This window comes from Engystomops pustulosus, chromosome 2 (genome assembly GCF_040894005.1).
Source record: "Engystomops pustulosus chromosome 2, aEngPut4.maternal, whole genome shotgun sequence".
In the NCBI taxonomy this organism is placed as follows: Eukaryota; Metazoa; Chordata; class Amphibia; order Anura; family Leptodactylidae; genus Engystomops; species Engystomops pustulosus.
In genome coordinates, this window is record NC_092412.1 from 241,801,678 (window position 1) to 241,817,111 (window position 15,434).

General features: G+C 42.5%; 1 long non-coding RNA gene across 1 annotated transcript; it reads left to right on the forward strand.

The window, feature by feature from the left end:
- The first annotated feature begins 241 nt into the window (after nucleotides 1-241).
- LOC140116780 (uncharacterized) lies at nucleotides 242-14,319 on the forward strand. The gene is made up of 3 exons (XR_011852958.1): nucleotides 242-438; nucleotides 12,405-12,557; nucleotides 14,225-14,319. It is a non-coding gene; the product is annotated as an uncharacterized lncRNA (long non-coding RNA).
- The last annotated feature ends 1,115 nt before the right edge of the window (nucleotides 14,320-15,434 follow it).

The window sequence follows — 15,434 nt, forward strand, 5'->3', positions numbered from 1 at the left end:
TAGATTGTACAGTATGACAGCTTGAGGTATGGAGCTAGTCAGTACATGCTGGGAGTGTTAGTTCTCCACCCGCTGAGAAGCCGCAGGATTAGTAATAATCAGAACGCTGAGGCCTAGTTGTGATTTCACAGATCTATGACCTATGTGGTCGCCGTGGAGTTTCCAGAGAGTCATCTCTATGAAAAGGGATTCTTATCATTCCTCTAAATGATGCTGTGTAAAATTTTCAGGGGCAAAAAATATCTATATGAGCAATTTACTCAGATTCCCCCGGGGCTGTGATTTGCATAGACAGATATTCGCAGTGTGGGAGTGCGGAGCGTCTCTCCTTACCTGATGATACAGATGTGGCCTTTCTGCTTCCCTACAGCAGCCCTGACGTAATGGAAGTGAGCGAGAGATGGAGGAATGGCGGCTACACACAGACACACAGGAAGTGTATGTCACACTAACCACTTCCTATACACAGCTATCACACGTACCGCCACGGACAGCCCATTCACCCTGGGAGGATACCATGGGGGTCATGGATCTTATTTCCCCCTTCCCTGAGCTCTTTTTGCGCGTTTTGTGAGTCTATTTTTTGCACCTCATTTGTCTTTGTAGTTTTGGCTCTTTGTCAAATGCAGATTTTTTTTTTAAGACTTATTAATTTTTTTAAAAGGCGCAATTTTGTTGCACAACTCATATCATTGCCTTACCTAAGCAGCGTCAGGACTGGCGCGTTATTGCGCCCGTATAGGCGCAAATCAGTGTTATATAAGGCGCAAACATTTGGACGCAGGAGAAATACAAAGACAAATTAGGCGCAAAAAAGGAAACTGCTACACAGTGAACTCCGGTAAACTGCTGGAAAAAGGTGGAAAAAATGTGCAAATACCCAAATGTGCTGAAAAAGTCAATAAAATACAACCAAAAAACATGAGTACATGAGACTAAGATAAACCGGTCCCCATTTATACATGATAGGAGTAGTAGTACTGTGCTGTGCTCATATATTTAGAATAGGAGTAGTAGTACTGTGCTGTGCTCATATATATAGAATAGGAGTAGTAGTACTGTGCTGTGTCCATACATACAGGATAGTAGTAGTAGTACTGTGCTGTGTCCATACATACAGGATAGGAGTAGTAGTACTGTGCTGTGTCCATATATACAGAATAGGAGTAGTAGTACTGTGCTATGTCCATACATACAGGATAGGAGTAGTAGTACTGTGATGTGCCCATATATACAGGATAGGGGTAGTAGTACTGTGCTATGTCCATACATACAGGATAGGAGTAGTAGTACTGTGATGTGCCCATATATACAGGATAGGAGTAGTAGTACTGTGCTGTGCTCATATGTACAGGATAGGAGTAGTAGTACTGTGCTGTGCTCATATATATAGAATAGGAGTAGTAGTACTGTGCTATGCCCATATATACAGAATAGGAGTAGTAGTACTGTGCTATGTCCATACATACAGGATAGGAGTAGTAGTACTGTCCTGTGTCCATATATATACAGAACAGTAGTATTAGTACTGTGCTGTATCCACATATACAGGATAGGAGTAGTAGTACTGTGCGGTGCCCATTTTTATAGAATAGGAGTAGTAGTACTGTGCTGTACTCATATATACAGGATAGGAGTAGTAGTACTGTGCGGTGCCCATTTTTATAGAATAGGAGTAGTAGTACTGTGCTGTACCCATATATACAGGATATTAATAGTTGTGATATGCTGTGCCCTAATATACAGGATAGGATTATAATTACTGTGCTGTATGCATATATTCAGGAAGGATAGGAGTAGTAGTTCTATTCTGTGTCCATATATACATGATAGGAGTAGTAGTACTGTGCTGTGTACATATATACATGATAGGAGTAGTAGTACTGTGCTATGCCCATATATACAGGATAGGAGTAGTAGTACTGTGCTATGCCGATATATACAGGATAGGAGTAGTAGTACTGTGCTGTGCCCATATATACAGGATAGGAGTAGTAGTACTGTGCTATGCCCATATATACAGGATAGGGGTAGTAGTACTGTGCTGTGCCCATATATACAGGATAGGAGTAGTAATACTGTGCTGTGCCCATATATACAGGATAGGAGTTGTGTTCTCAGGATGCAAAATAGTTGAAGTTGGGAGTAACAGGGGGGCCCTCTGCAGAAAATAAAATATTGATTGATAGTGGTGGAGGCCTAGCTCAGTCAAATACTGTGGTCTCTTCAAGCCTCTTCACGCCAGCATAGTGCTGTCCCTTGTATAGTGGCTGTGTTTGGTATAGAAGCTCTCATAACATTTATACTATATGTACCTCATATGGACTGAATGAATCTGTACATGTCTGGCCACTGATGTGTATAAACACAAGACCCATCTGTTCTCCGGAAAGGTGAATGTCTTGGACACCACCCATCATCACACATGTCTGCGCCGCACTCTTATCTCAGTGCTTTTTTTCCTAAATTGCTTAGGATTGCCAAATAAGAAGAACTACACTTATTTAAGAAAACTTTATAAATCAGTCCTCATATCCAGAACAAAAAAACTTTTCACGTAGGTTTAGCGCTATAAGTGGTCTTGCCGTTTCCCTTGGAACGTGGGAGTGAAAGATAACACGACGCAGGAAAGGGCCCTAAAACCCGCGAGGGGAACGAGTCGATAAGATTTGAATTTGTAAAGCGATAGATTTGTAACTACTCGGAAGAGCCGGGCCGCGGAGAGCTGCCAGCGCTCACAACACGCCGGCTCTCCGTAAAGCCTCGGTAGCCGACATTTCAGGCTTAATCCGAGTACATCAATAACTAGTAGTAGATGCTTGGGTCCGCGGATCACAGCAAAGCAGCTGGAATTTTTCCCTCTACTATTTATAAAACACTGTAAATCTCTTGGAGCTTGTTTTTTTCTCTCTCTTTCTCTTTAGCGCCGTTTCTGCATTTCCTACATTTTCTCCGTCTTGAAAAGTCTGCTTTTATTTCATTGATCCGAAACCCCCAGGATGTGCGGATGCGTTTGCCTTTGTGAGAAGTTATTCTCCGAGTCTTTCTATAAAAAGGGAAGATTTTTTATTTCCGCAAGAAAATGAATTTGAATGTGTTTGTCATTCACCTTGAGAGGAATGAGGAGAGTACAGAGGCGAAGCCGAGCCCCAACGTAACGCGCTGGTGTCTCCACACTCCGATGTGATGACTTCAGATTTTATGGAGGTAGAGCTGAGATTTTACACATTTTTTAATGGGTCAAGGACTAAAGGACTGGATCTAATAAAACAGGGTGATACAAAAGTCCCAGAATCTAAAGGGAAAATTATATATCCAATAATCCAGCCAGGGGCGTAACTAGGGAAGACAGGGCCCCATAGCAGACTTCTGAATGGGGCCCCCTTGCCCTTAAACATGATATAAGCCATGGTACCTAAATTTATTAAAAGGATATAGACTGAGTTGCGAGTCTTTTAGCCCCCCTTATACATGACACGGTGCTGCAAAAATTTAAAGGGAACCTATCACATTTTTCATAAATATAGCTAGTGACAGGTTCCCATAGACGCCTATTTACTAAAGGCCACCATTCTTTTAGCTAAAAATTACTTCCATAAAATAAACTTTGTTATCTTAGGCTACATGAACACTGCCCTATAGATTGACTGTATTTTTGACTGAACCGTAATTTGGCGCGGCCAAATTTCGGCCACTTGTCTTTCAAAGGAGAGGGAAAGGGTGAGGAGTGCTCATTCCCCTTTCCCTCCATCCGGCCGTGTCCCGTTGTTTATCTTACACTCCCACCATAAACTGATCACATGCAGCTTGGAGCTAACATTTTTTTTTTTAGTAAAACTTGCTTTAGATCAAGTTAGAGCAAAGTTTAGCTTTCTGTATGCAGAGCTGTGTCCAGTGGCGTAACTAGGAGAGACAGGGCCCCCTAGCAGGCTACGGCATGGGGCCCCCTTCCCACTTAAAAAATATACATATGACACAGATGCAGTGTCATATGCAACATACTCACATACAGACACCATATAAATCTCACAGATATAAATCATAGTATATGTTATATACATATTATGCTGGACATGTGCAGTACAATATAGATATAATGGTGCACATTCTCCATTCTTTATTGTGTCAGGTCGGATGACGGGGCCCCCTGACAATGGCTGCTACCGCTGTAGTTACGCCCCTGGCTGTGTCCCTAGTCCCCTGGGAGTGGCCAGAGAGAAGTGGGTCAGACATGTATGACATCCTAAGGGGGGAAGCGATAAGGGCAGAGATATGGGGGACATGGGAGGTTATGGTTAACCCTAAGGCTACATTCACACTGCCGTTGCCCGCCCGTACCGTACCGTATCCGGGCAACGGCAGTGCACGGGGAGAGGAGGAGGAGGTGAGGGCAGCTCACCCCCGCCCCTCTTCATAGGGATACATGGCGCACGGCGCCGTATTACGGGTAAAGATAGGACAGGTCCTATCTTTTTCCCGGGTAAGGAGCGGTACGGTGCCGCACGTTCGCCCATTGCCGTCTATGGGGGACGTATATCGGCCGTATATACGTCGTCCGTATATACGTCCCCCATACTGTAGAGTGAATGTAGCCTAACGCTTTGAGAGTGATGCATGATGGAGCGTTTTCCTAAGGTGGTGGTGGGGAACAGCTCCTCACTGGCCACTCCCATGTGACACGGGACATAGCTCTGCATACAGAAAGGTAAACTTTCATGTGGCTTATCTTTTTTTTTTTTCGAAAAAGACAGTTTTACTATAAAAACTATTTGGCAACGTGTACACTATTCTCTATGGGGAGGAGCCAGGAAAGGGATCCTGATGACAGGTTCAACAGATAAAACTGCAATATTTTGATATTAAAAAGTTAATTTCTGCAGAATTATTCCACATTTCCCATCTATTCTATGTACTATAGCATACATTCTGCTTATGTTACTTCTAACCTTATGCTCCAGGTAAGAAATAATCACATGGAGCACCAGATTTACCAGGAAAATAGAAGTATTGTGGTATTAATAGGCAGGAGATATGTAGAATAATTCCACATTTCCCATATATTTTATGTACTATAGCATAGGTTCTGCTTATGTTTCTTATAGCCTCATGCTCCAGGTAAGAAATAATCACACCCAGCTTAAGAGTTACCAGGAAAGCAGCAGTATTGTGATATTAATAGGCAGGATATTTGTAGAATTATTCCACATTTCCCATATATTTTATGTACTATAGCAATAGGTTCTGCTTATGTTACTTATAGTCTCATGCTCCAGGTAAGAAATAATCACACCCAGCCTGAGAGTTACCATAAAGCAGCAGTATTGTGGTATTAATAAGCAGGATATTTGTAGAATTATTTTACATTTCCCATATAATTTATGTACTATAGCATACGTTCTGCTTATGTTACTTATAGCCTCATGCTCCAGGTAAGAAATAATCACACCCAGCCTGAGAGTTACCATAAAGCAGCAGTATTGTGGTATTAATAGGCAGGATATTTGTAGAATTATTTTACATTTCCCATATAATTTATGTACTATAGCATACGTTCTGCTTATGTTTCTTATAGCCTCATGCTCCAGGTAAGAAATAATCACACCCAGCTTAAGAGTTACCAGGAAAGCAGCAGTATTGTGATATTAATAGGCAGGATATTTGTGGTGACCATGTATATTGTGTAGTAAGTTCTGTGAAGGGACTCGCGGTGACATATCTGCTTGTTACCGAGCTCCTATAGTAAGGCAGGCAGAATCCCGGGATGCTGTAATTGTTGTATAATTCATGGACCTGTCCCGGTGTCAGCCCAGTCCCCCTCTATCAGCGCTAAGCGCAGTAATCACGCAGCATAACATACAAAGCTGAATGTCTAACTAGGGGCGGTGAATCCGCTGACATTCGCCCCACTTTGTGACATTATCAGATTCGTCTTAATATCTGTGGAGGAAATTCTCCTTTTGCAGAGTGCAGGAAGGCGCGGGCTATAAGCTGCTATAATTACTGTGGCGGTGCCTCTTAATAACAGCCATGTTTTCTGCCCTCCCCTACACTAAACAAGCAGCTTCTCATTTTCCTCTCATCTAGCAGGAGAGGCTACTTTATATTCTGCGGGTATTCCCGAACAGTGCAGGAGAGGCAAATTAATGCCAATAGGTCTTAAGGCAGACAATTCACTTTGAATAAAATACACTGTGACTCTGGGAGAGTGTCTGCTATGTAGATGTAGAAGTAAAGTGTGTATACTGCCGTAATGAGCTCTGGGTAGCATTACCACGTGCTCCACACTTATTCTTACCTTAATGTATTCTGGTTCTCACAGTCATGGCAATTGCATGCGATTGATAAGTGATTCCATGTATGTACACAGTGACTGCACCAGCAGCAGGATAGTGAGTGCAGCTCTGTGGTATAATACAGGATGTAACTCAGGATCAGTACAGGATAAGTAATGTCATGTATGTACACAGTGACTGCACCAGCAGCAGAATAATGAGTGCAGCTCTGGAGTATAATACAGGATGTATCTCAGGATCAGTACAGGATAAGTAATGTCATGTATGTACACAGTGACTGCACCAGCAGCAGGATAGTGAGTGCAGCTATGGGTTATAATACAGGATGTAACTCAGGATCAGTACAGGATAAGTAATGTCATGTATGTACACAGTGACTGCACCAGCAGCAGGATAGTGAGTGCAGCTATGGGTTATAATACAGGATGTAACTCAGGATCAGTACAGGATAAGTAATGTCATGTATGTACACAGTGACTGCACCAGCAGAATAGTGAGTGCAGCTCTGGAGTATAATACAGGATGTAACTCAGGATCAGTACAGGATAAGTAATGTCATGTATGTACACAGTGACTGCACCAGCAGCAGAATAGTGAGTGCAGCTCTGGGGTATAATACAGGATGTAACTCAGGATCAGTATAGGATAAGTAATGTCATGTATGTACACAGTGACTGCACCAGCAGCAGAATAGTGAGTGCAGCTCTGGAGTATAATACAGGATGTATCTCAGGATCAGTACAGGATAAGTAATGTCATGTATGTACACAGTGACTGCACCAGCAGCAGGATAGTGAGTGCAGCTCTGTGGTATAATACAGGATGTAACTCAGGATCAGTACAGGATAAGTAATGTCATGTATGTACACAGTGACTGCACCAGCAGCAGAATAGTGAGTGCAGCTCTGGAATATAATACAGGATGTAACTCAGGATCAGTACAGGATAAGTAATGTCATGTATGTACACAGTGACTGCACCAGCAGCAGAATAGTGAGTGCAGCTCTGGAATATAATACAGGATGTAACTCAGGATCAGTACAGGATAAGTAATGTCATGTATGTACACAGTGACTGCACCAGCAGCAGAATAGTGAGTGCAGCTCTGGGGTATAATACAGGATGTAACTCAGGATCAGTACAGGATAAGTAATGTCATGTATGTACACAGTGACTGCACCAGCAGCAGAATAGTGAGTGCAGCTCTGGGGTATAATACAGGATGTAACTCAGGGTCAGTACAGGATAAGTAATGTCATGTATGTACACAGTGACTGCACCAGCAGCAGAATAGTGAGTGCAGCTCTGGAGTATAATACAGGATGTAACTCAGGATCAGTACAGGATAAGTAATGTCATGTATGTACACAGTGACTGCACCAGCAGCAGAATAGTGAGTGTAGCTCTGGGGTATAGTAAAGGATGTAACTCAGGATCAGTACAGGATAAGTAATGTCATGTATGTACACAGTGACTGCACCAGCAGCAGAATAGTGAGTGCAGCTCTGGAGTATAATACAGGATGTAACTCAGGATCAGTACAGGATAAGTAATGTCATGTATGTACACAGTGACTGCACCAGCAGCAGAATAGTGAGTGTAGCTCTGGGGTATAGTAAAGGATGTAACTCAGGATCAGTACAGGATAAGTAATGTCATGTATGTACACAGTGACTGGTGACCTCTGTATATTACTGTGGAATGTGTTGGCGCTACACAGTATATAGGTTTGTGCCTCCGCCAGTCATTCTACATTCAATCCATCACATCCACATACCATCAAAAAGAAAAGAAAGTAAAAAGAAAAGAAATTTTAAAAAAATATCAAATCTGCTGCCACATAATAACTGACAACAAAGACAAAGCACGAGGCGTATAAACAGGCGCGTTCTGATTTCCGCTCCATCGCCTCCCATGATGATGTATTATATATTTACACATCTGAACGTCGCTTCTCCCATCCGTCCCCGGTGCTGCAAAGCAAAACCAATTAGTGTGGAGTGTATAACACTACGCGGGGAGCGGCGCCATTTACCAAACAGTTACCACCCCAATGATAGCGGCGGAGAGAGAGAGGGACGCGGCCACGGACATCATCTCTCAAGGGTCGTTCTCCAAGTGTTTGCATTAAAATTGGAGAAAAGCAATTGTGGAGCCGCACCGGGGAATGTGTGGAATTCCTTGCTGTAATTTTGTCCCCCCCCTTCCCCCCTTCCCCGTTTTATGATTTACGTGACACGTTTACCATGACGGTACTTATAATTTTTATTTTTTTTCATGCTACATTTCCTTTTAGGACTCCAATTAACTTTCTGCCCCTGTGCGGCTCATCGATGGCTGTTTTCATTTGCTATAGGCACTTTTTTTTTAAAGTATCTTTTTTTTTCGGCCCGAGTATTGCGCGGCGGCGGTGTAATAACAATAACAATTCCAAATGAGCCATCGAAATAAATCACGCAGCGTCAGGTGCATCGCACAAAGAAAAATATAGCACTCGCCGGATGTTTAAAGATACGACCGCATCGCACTAACTCATCCCAGCCAAATGACTGCAGAATATTTACCTTCTTTAAAAACGGCGCCGCTGGGCGATAAAAGCCCACCGGACGACGCGGCAAAAGAGAGTTGATTGCATTGCTCCACACAAGGGCGTCACAAATCATATCAATGTGTGATTACCGGATCACCGCGACCGGCCACAAAGTAGTGGCGTAGATAAAAGTTCTTCCTTCTTATTTATGCCGGTTATTAAATATAGAGGCTCATTACCACGAGCGGCCTTCAGGCACCGCTTATCTCCACCTGTATATAGGGGGGGCTCTTGTGTGTATGAGGGGGGGCTGTGACAGGTTTTTGTCTATTATAATGTTCTATTCTACGTCTGGATGAAATAATAGAGAGAGATAATAGAGAGGAGCAGATACTTGTCCGTAATTCATGCTTTCATATTTATTACTCTTTACATTTATAGCGCCAACACATCCTGCAGCGGTGTACAGACATTTATCACGGCTTGTACAAAAGTCTTTTGGCGTACAGGCCTTTAAATAAACACATTAAGGCTACATGCACACTGCCGTTGCCCGCCGTACGGTAGCCCGGCGGGCACAAGACGGCATCGGGTAGAGGAACATGGCGCACAGCGCCATATGCCGAGAAAAGATTGGACATGTCCTATCTTTTCATGGGGTACGGAGCAGTACGGTGCCGCATGTGTGCTGCACCGTACCGTTCCCGTTGGCTGCTGTGCACCAATTGCCGTCTATGGGGGATATATATAGGACTTAGATACGTCAGCTGTATATACGTCTCCCACACGGCAGTGTGAATGAGGCCTAATGGTGTCTGAGAGCACAACTACTCTAGTTACCCATAGCAACCAATGAGAGCTCAGCTTTCATTTTGTAAACAACTGTGGGGCAATGAAAGCTGAGCTTTGATTGGTTGCCATGGGCAGCTAAAACAGTTCTGCTCTCAGACACTTCTGATAAATCAAATATCATACATGTCCCCCATTATCCTGCTTCATAGTAGAGGAAACTATGGAAATCTCACATTACTATGTTTTGGATGTGAAAGAAAAAAGGAAATATACAAAGAAAGGGGAAGCATAGAAACTCCATATAGAGAGATGATAGATATATATATATATAATAGATAGAGGATTGATGGATAGATAGATATGAGATAGATAGATAGATAGATAGATAGATAGATAGATAGATAGATGATAGATAGATAGATAGATAGATAGATAGATAGATAGATAGATGATAGATAGATAGATAGATAGATAGATGATAGATAGATAATGTTAATGAGATGGAAGGGCTCTGGTGGTGTTACCAGAGCCTCTCCATGCTGTAACTTTACAGGTTGTTGCACTCTCCTCTCTCTCTGCAGAGGAAGTTTAAGTACACAGTGTGAGAGGACAGTGATCAGCAAAGTGTAACAGCCTGTGAAGCTGCAGCACTGAGGGGCTCTGTTAACACCACCCAGAGGCCTTCTGGCTCATTAGCATAATTTAAAATGATTTTAGAAAGGAGGCCATGGATAACAAATATAAGAAGATACCACAGTCCCGGTGCCTGGATCTATGAGTAATGTCCCTGGTTTATCAGGATGGATTTTGATGGTAGATTTACCCTTTAACCTTTGTTACATACCAATGACATGAGACCTAGACCTCCAGGTATATAAGGTATTGACCCCTCACCACCCTAGACCATACACTTTACAGTCAGGAATCCCTATAAATCCCCCATTTAGCCCTTTATTACATCATACCACCAGGTATATTACATAGTAACCTATATGTGGGTTCACATTTCCTAAATATATTCCAGACATTCCAGGAATAATTCCATTTGTGTACATGAAGATATTTTGGCAGAAAGTTCATGGATTTCTGCAACAAATCTACTGCTACCAATATGAGACATTAACCCCATCAGCTCCATTGACCTTTTTTTACCATTACAGAATTCCAGGAATATTGGATATTGGGGCTCATTTACTAAGGGTCCGAACGCCGCACTTTCGTCGAGTTTCGCGATTATTTCCGTTTTGCGTCTAATTGCCCCGGGTTTTTGGCACACATGATCGGATTGTGGCGCATAAGCGCTGGCTTGCATGCGACAGAAATCGGGGGGCGTGGCCATCGGACAACCCGACGGATTCAGACAAACCGCGGAATTCAAAAAGGGAAATTTGTCGCAAGATCAAGCACTCACATGCACCGGGAAGAAGAAGGTGAACTCCGGCAGACTTCGGCACAGAAGCGACGGATGCAGGAACTCGGGCACGCGGGAAAATCGGGGCAGACCAGAATCCTCGCCGGACAACGCACCGCGGGATCGCGACAGGACCGGGTAAGTAAATCTGCCCCATTCAGTCATAATAGCCACAATTCATAGTCATGTTTGATCCTTCTCCTCCCCTAGACCACCAGAGTGTTAGCTCCTAAACCAATAAAGATATTAATAATTGCTACCACTAAAACTGTCTATGTAAAAGAGTGTAATTAAAGTCTATAAAGTGCGTGCAATGGATTCTGGTCTCCACCAATATTCCCTTTTATTTCAGAAGCTAAAGGAAAGTGACAAATCTGATTGTCCAGCAAGTAATAGGTGAGGGAACCTATATTTTAGGGTATGACCGAAACATGTCTCCCATCTTGAATGCCGCCATATTGGATCACGGTCAAGTTTTCCCAATGCGAAGTTGGACTTGTGAAAGTTCAAAAAACCAGAATTATCAGCACAGAGATTCTCCATAGAACATCATGCGGGTTCATGATGACTGGATCCAGCTCCAGGGACAATGCGACACATAGCTATGCATCACAGGGAACCTTCCCGGTCGTTGTCACAACTTTCGATGTTGAACCTCAAAAGAAATTAAAGATCTGATTGAAGCAATCTACTTCTGACTCAATCCGGCTCTTTGATGTGTTACATGACCTCCTTCCCATTTGAAAAACGTGACCTTGATACAATATGGCGGCTTTCAAGATGGCGCCCATGTTATGGACATAGCCTAAAAGAAAGGCCCCCCCACCCATTACTTGCTGGGTATCAGATATGCATCCTGTGACATTAGACTCGTCCTGTAGATGGAGGTGTCCCCTACATGTCCTGTGTTTCCTTCTCCTTCACCAGGAGATAGATAATAAGAGAGACGTCTCTCGTTATTGTGCCGTTTCTATGGCTTTCGTGTAATTTGCATTTTCTTTGGACAATTTGCATATATACATATATTTATGGAGAATACAATGTGATCTCGGTATAAGGACAATTTCATTCTTAGCTATAAATCCCTATAATGTCCCCCATTCTCGTTTTCATAGAACAGCTGGAATTTCTGTGTTTCTTCCGGAACATTTTAATAGCATTGATATAAATGTGATAGATGCGGCATCTGGGCGGGAGATTTCATGGATAACATGTTCCACTTGTTCTCTACACAGGAAGCCGGAGATTTGTGGGTCAGCCCTCGCCCACATTGGGGTGACATGGGGGTTGTATGGGCTTAATGCTAATTGTGATAGGGGTTTTACATGTGACTGACTCCTACATGTTAGCATTAAGCTTGTGCGCTCCATATTACCAGAATCCACAGGCGCAGCACACAATCCGGGGGAGGCACCACTTCTGGAAAGAAGACGATCCCGGACCTGTGACCATGAGATATTGGACTTCCAGAGCAATGGTCCACGTGACAGATCCTGATAAGGAGAATATGAATGACTCTGTATATTTACCGGTAGTTGTGTTCTGTATCATATATATATATCATATTATATAGAATAGAAGAACAAATTGAAGAGGATTCACCTAATACATCATATCTACCTCTCTGTTATCTGTTTAACTATTTATCTCACATCTATCTCTGGTATATATATATTTTCTATATACATATCTATCTCATATCAATATCATATACAGTATATCAATCTATCTACAGTATCTATGTCATATGTCATATCTATCTATGTATCTTTTACCTGTCTTCTATCCATCTCATATCTATCTATTATCTACCTATTTCACATCTATCTATCTACAGTATCTACATCATAGTCATAACTATCTATCTTTTAGCTGTCTTATATACATCTATCTTATATCTATCTAATATCTATATATGTTCTACCGATTTTACATCTATTTTTCACATCTATCTCTCTATTCTCTATATATCTACCTACCTCATATCAATCTGCAGTATTTGTTATATCCTTGACATACAGGGGCATAACTTGCGGTCGCACCCGGGCCCAAGAGGTTTAGGGGGCCCTTATGGTGTCACTTTCCCATATGAGAAGACTATTACTATAAACCATACATTATAGTCGGGGGCCTGGCACAGACTTTGCACTGGGGCCCATTAGGATCTAGTTATGCCACTGTTGACATATCTATCTATCTAGATGAAGTAATGTCCAAGTCAGCACAATCTTATAGACTCCTAATAAGGAGGGGTGCAGCGCCCCCAAAGGTTCTGGCGACACTTGTTCAATAAAGTTCACCTTTTATTTTGAAATTTGAACCACGGAGTGCTGCCCGCTTTTTAGTTTATCTATCTATCTCTTTTATCTACATTATATCCATCAACCTCATATCTATCTACAGTATTTGTCATATCTTTATATGTATGTATCCATCCTTCTCATATCTATCTACAGTATTTGTCATATCTATCTTCAGAATTTATCATTTATATGTGTCATATCTATGTATCTATGTTTTATCTATCTAGCTACAGTATCTGTGTCATATCTATCTTCTATCCATCCAATATCTATTATAACACCATATTTTCCTGTGAAACTGTATGAGACTTAAGGCAGTGGTGGATACAGGCAGCAGATGTCCCTGGTCTGGGGGTCTTCTTTCATTCCCCAGTAATGATATCAATGATGTTTATGAGCTTAAATCTTAACACTGAATCCAAAAATCTGAATGAATGTGCATTTAGGAGATGCCCCTTCCCCCTCCCTCCCATGGCTGCACTAGTAGTAATCTACCCCTGGTCTTATGACTTGGTCAGGGCTATACAAGCATTTGGTGGTGGGTGACCTAGTGCAGCCAAACCAATGATTTGCTCTCAGGTGGTATATACAAGAAAACAGAGGCCCTAAGGGGTTAATATACTGCATTGGCTGCAGCCCCCCCTGGCTCTATTATCAGGGAACCAGGAGGCACTGACAAGACGATAGCACAGACGTCTTGTTATTACAGGTTTCGCAGAGACGTAATGTAAATAGTCATTTTCTTTGACGTGCGGCACATTCCCCTCAGCTGAGTGCCGGGAGTGATTGGGGGGTCTGGAAGTTCAGGATAATTATGACCGGGATGATTAATACATTCAGTTATTACACAGATGATGAAGTCCTCTCCAGCTATAACCTTCTATGACAATTACAGGAAAGCGCCAAAGTCTTGTGAGGAACCGCGGGATCGGGAAAGATCAGGAGAGGTCATCGGCAAAGACTCCGACGTCAAATCTGACCTCGTACTACAACATCCTGCATAAAAGAATCTTATTTTTGCTGATATTTTTGTGGAACTTCCTGGGACCAGAGCTAAATATTAAAAAAGGACCCCCAGGTCCTATGTGCCATCATAACCCTGAGATCTGCTCATGCAGCAGAGGGCCATTTGGCTACCCCTTGTTCACCAGAGCCAGGGGCAACCGCTACCCTTTCCCCTACCTGTAGCTCCAGCCTCAGATGGGAAAACCCCAATAAAATAAACAGTACTAGCCATGAAAAGATGTATAATGGCTTCTGTTTCGAACTTCTAACAATCTAGAGTAGGTTTTTCCAACGTCAAGGTGGTCAGAAGACCAGAATGGTCTGAAAAATCAATTGTCTCAATAATTATTCATGAGTGCAGCTTTGTATTGTGCATTTTGCTCTTCGTACTTTTATGTTTTTGTTATGTTTCCATTGTTTTACATCAGATGTCACGACATCGACCAATTCCTCTGAAAAATGTTAATGCTGTTTATGACTGGGGTTGATGTGTATGATGGACCCCGACGTGACAGCGTTACCACTTTCAGATGGTGCATTAGCTGCTGACGTCCTGGAGAAGACAATTGTGATGGATACAAAGAGTTTAAATATATTTTATTGATCTTCATCCCAATAATAAAGTCAGATGTTTTGTAAGTGTTATCCAATGGTGCTTCATTGTGGTCATTAAGTGGATGTGTAACAATAGTGAAAATGGAGAACAAGGAACCCCGGGGGCAATTTATTCTTTAAATGAATGTGCAGCCGTGTTGAAAGTTGATCAATAATCCCCGAAACAGAGGGCTTGGCCGACTTTCCTTATAAATGTAGGGCAGCCTTTGGTTTTCCCAAAATATAATTGTTACCTGAACCCATTTTGGACAACTAGCTAATTCTGGAGAGGACACCCACAATGCTCCCCAGAAGGCAGATATCAGGAGGAAGATCCTTTGCTTCCCAGGGAGGTCAGACAACTTCAGATAAGCTCTCCACAGTCTCTGAGACTATCACTTATATTAAATGGACAGGCTCAGACTGGCCCACTGGTGGACCTCCAGTCCCTTTAGGAGTGGTGCAAGATATAGTACCCTCACCTACCTCATCCAGATATACAATCA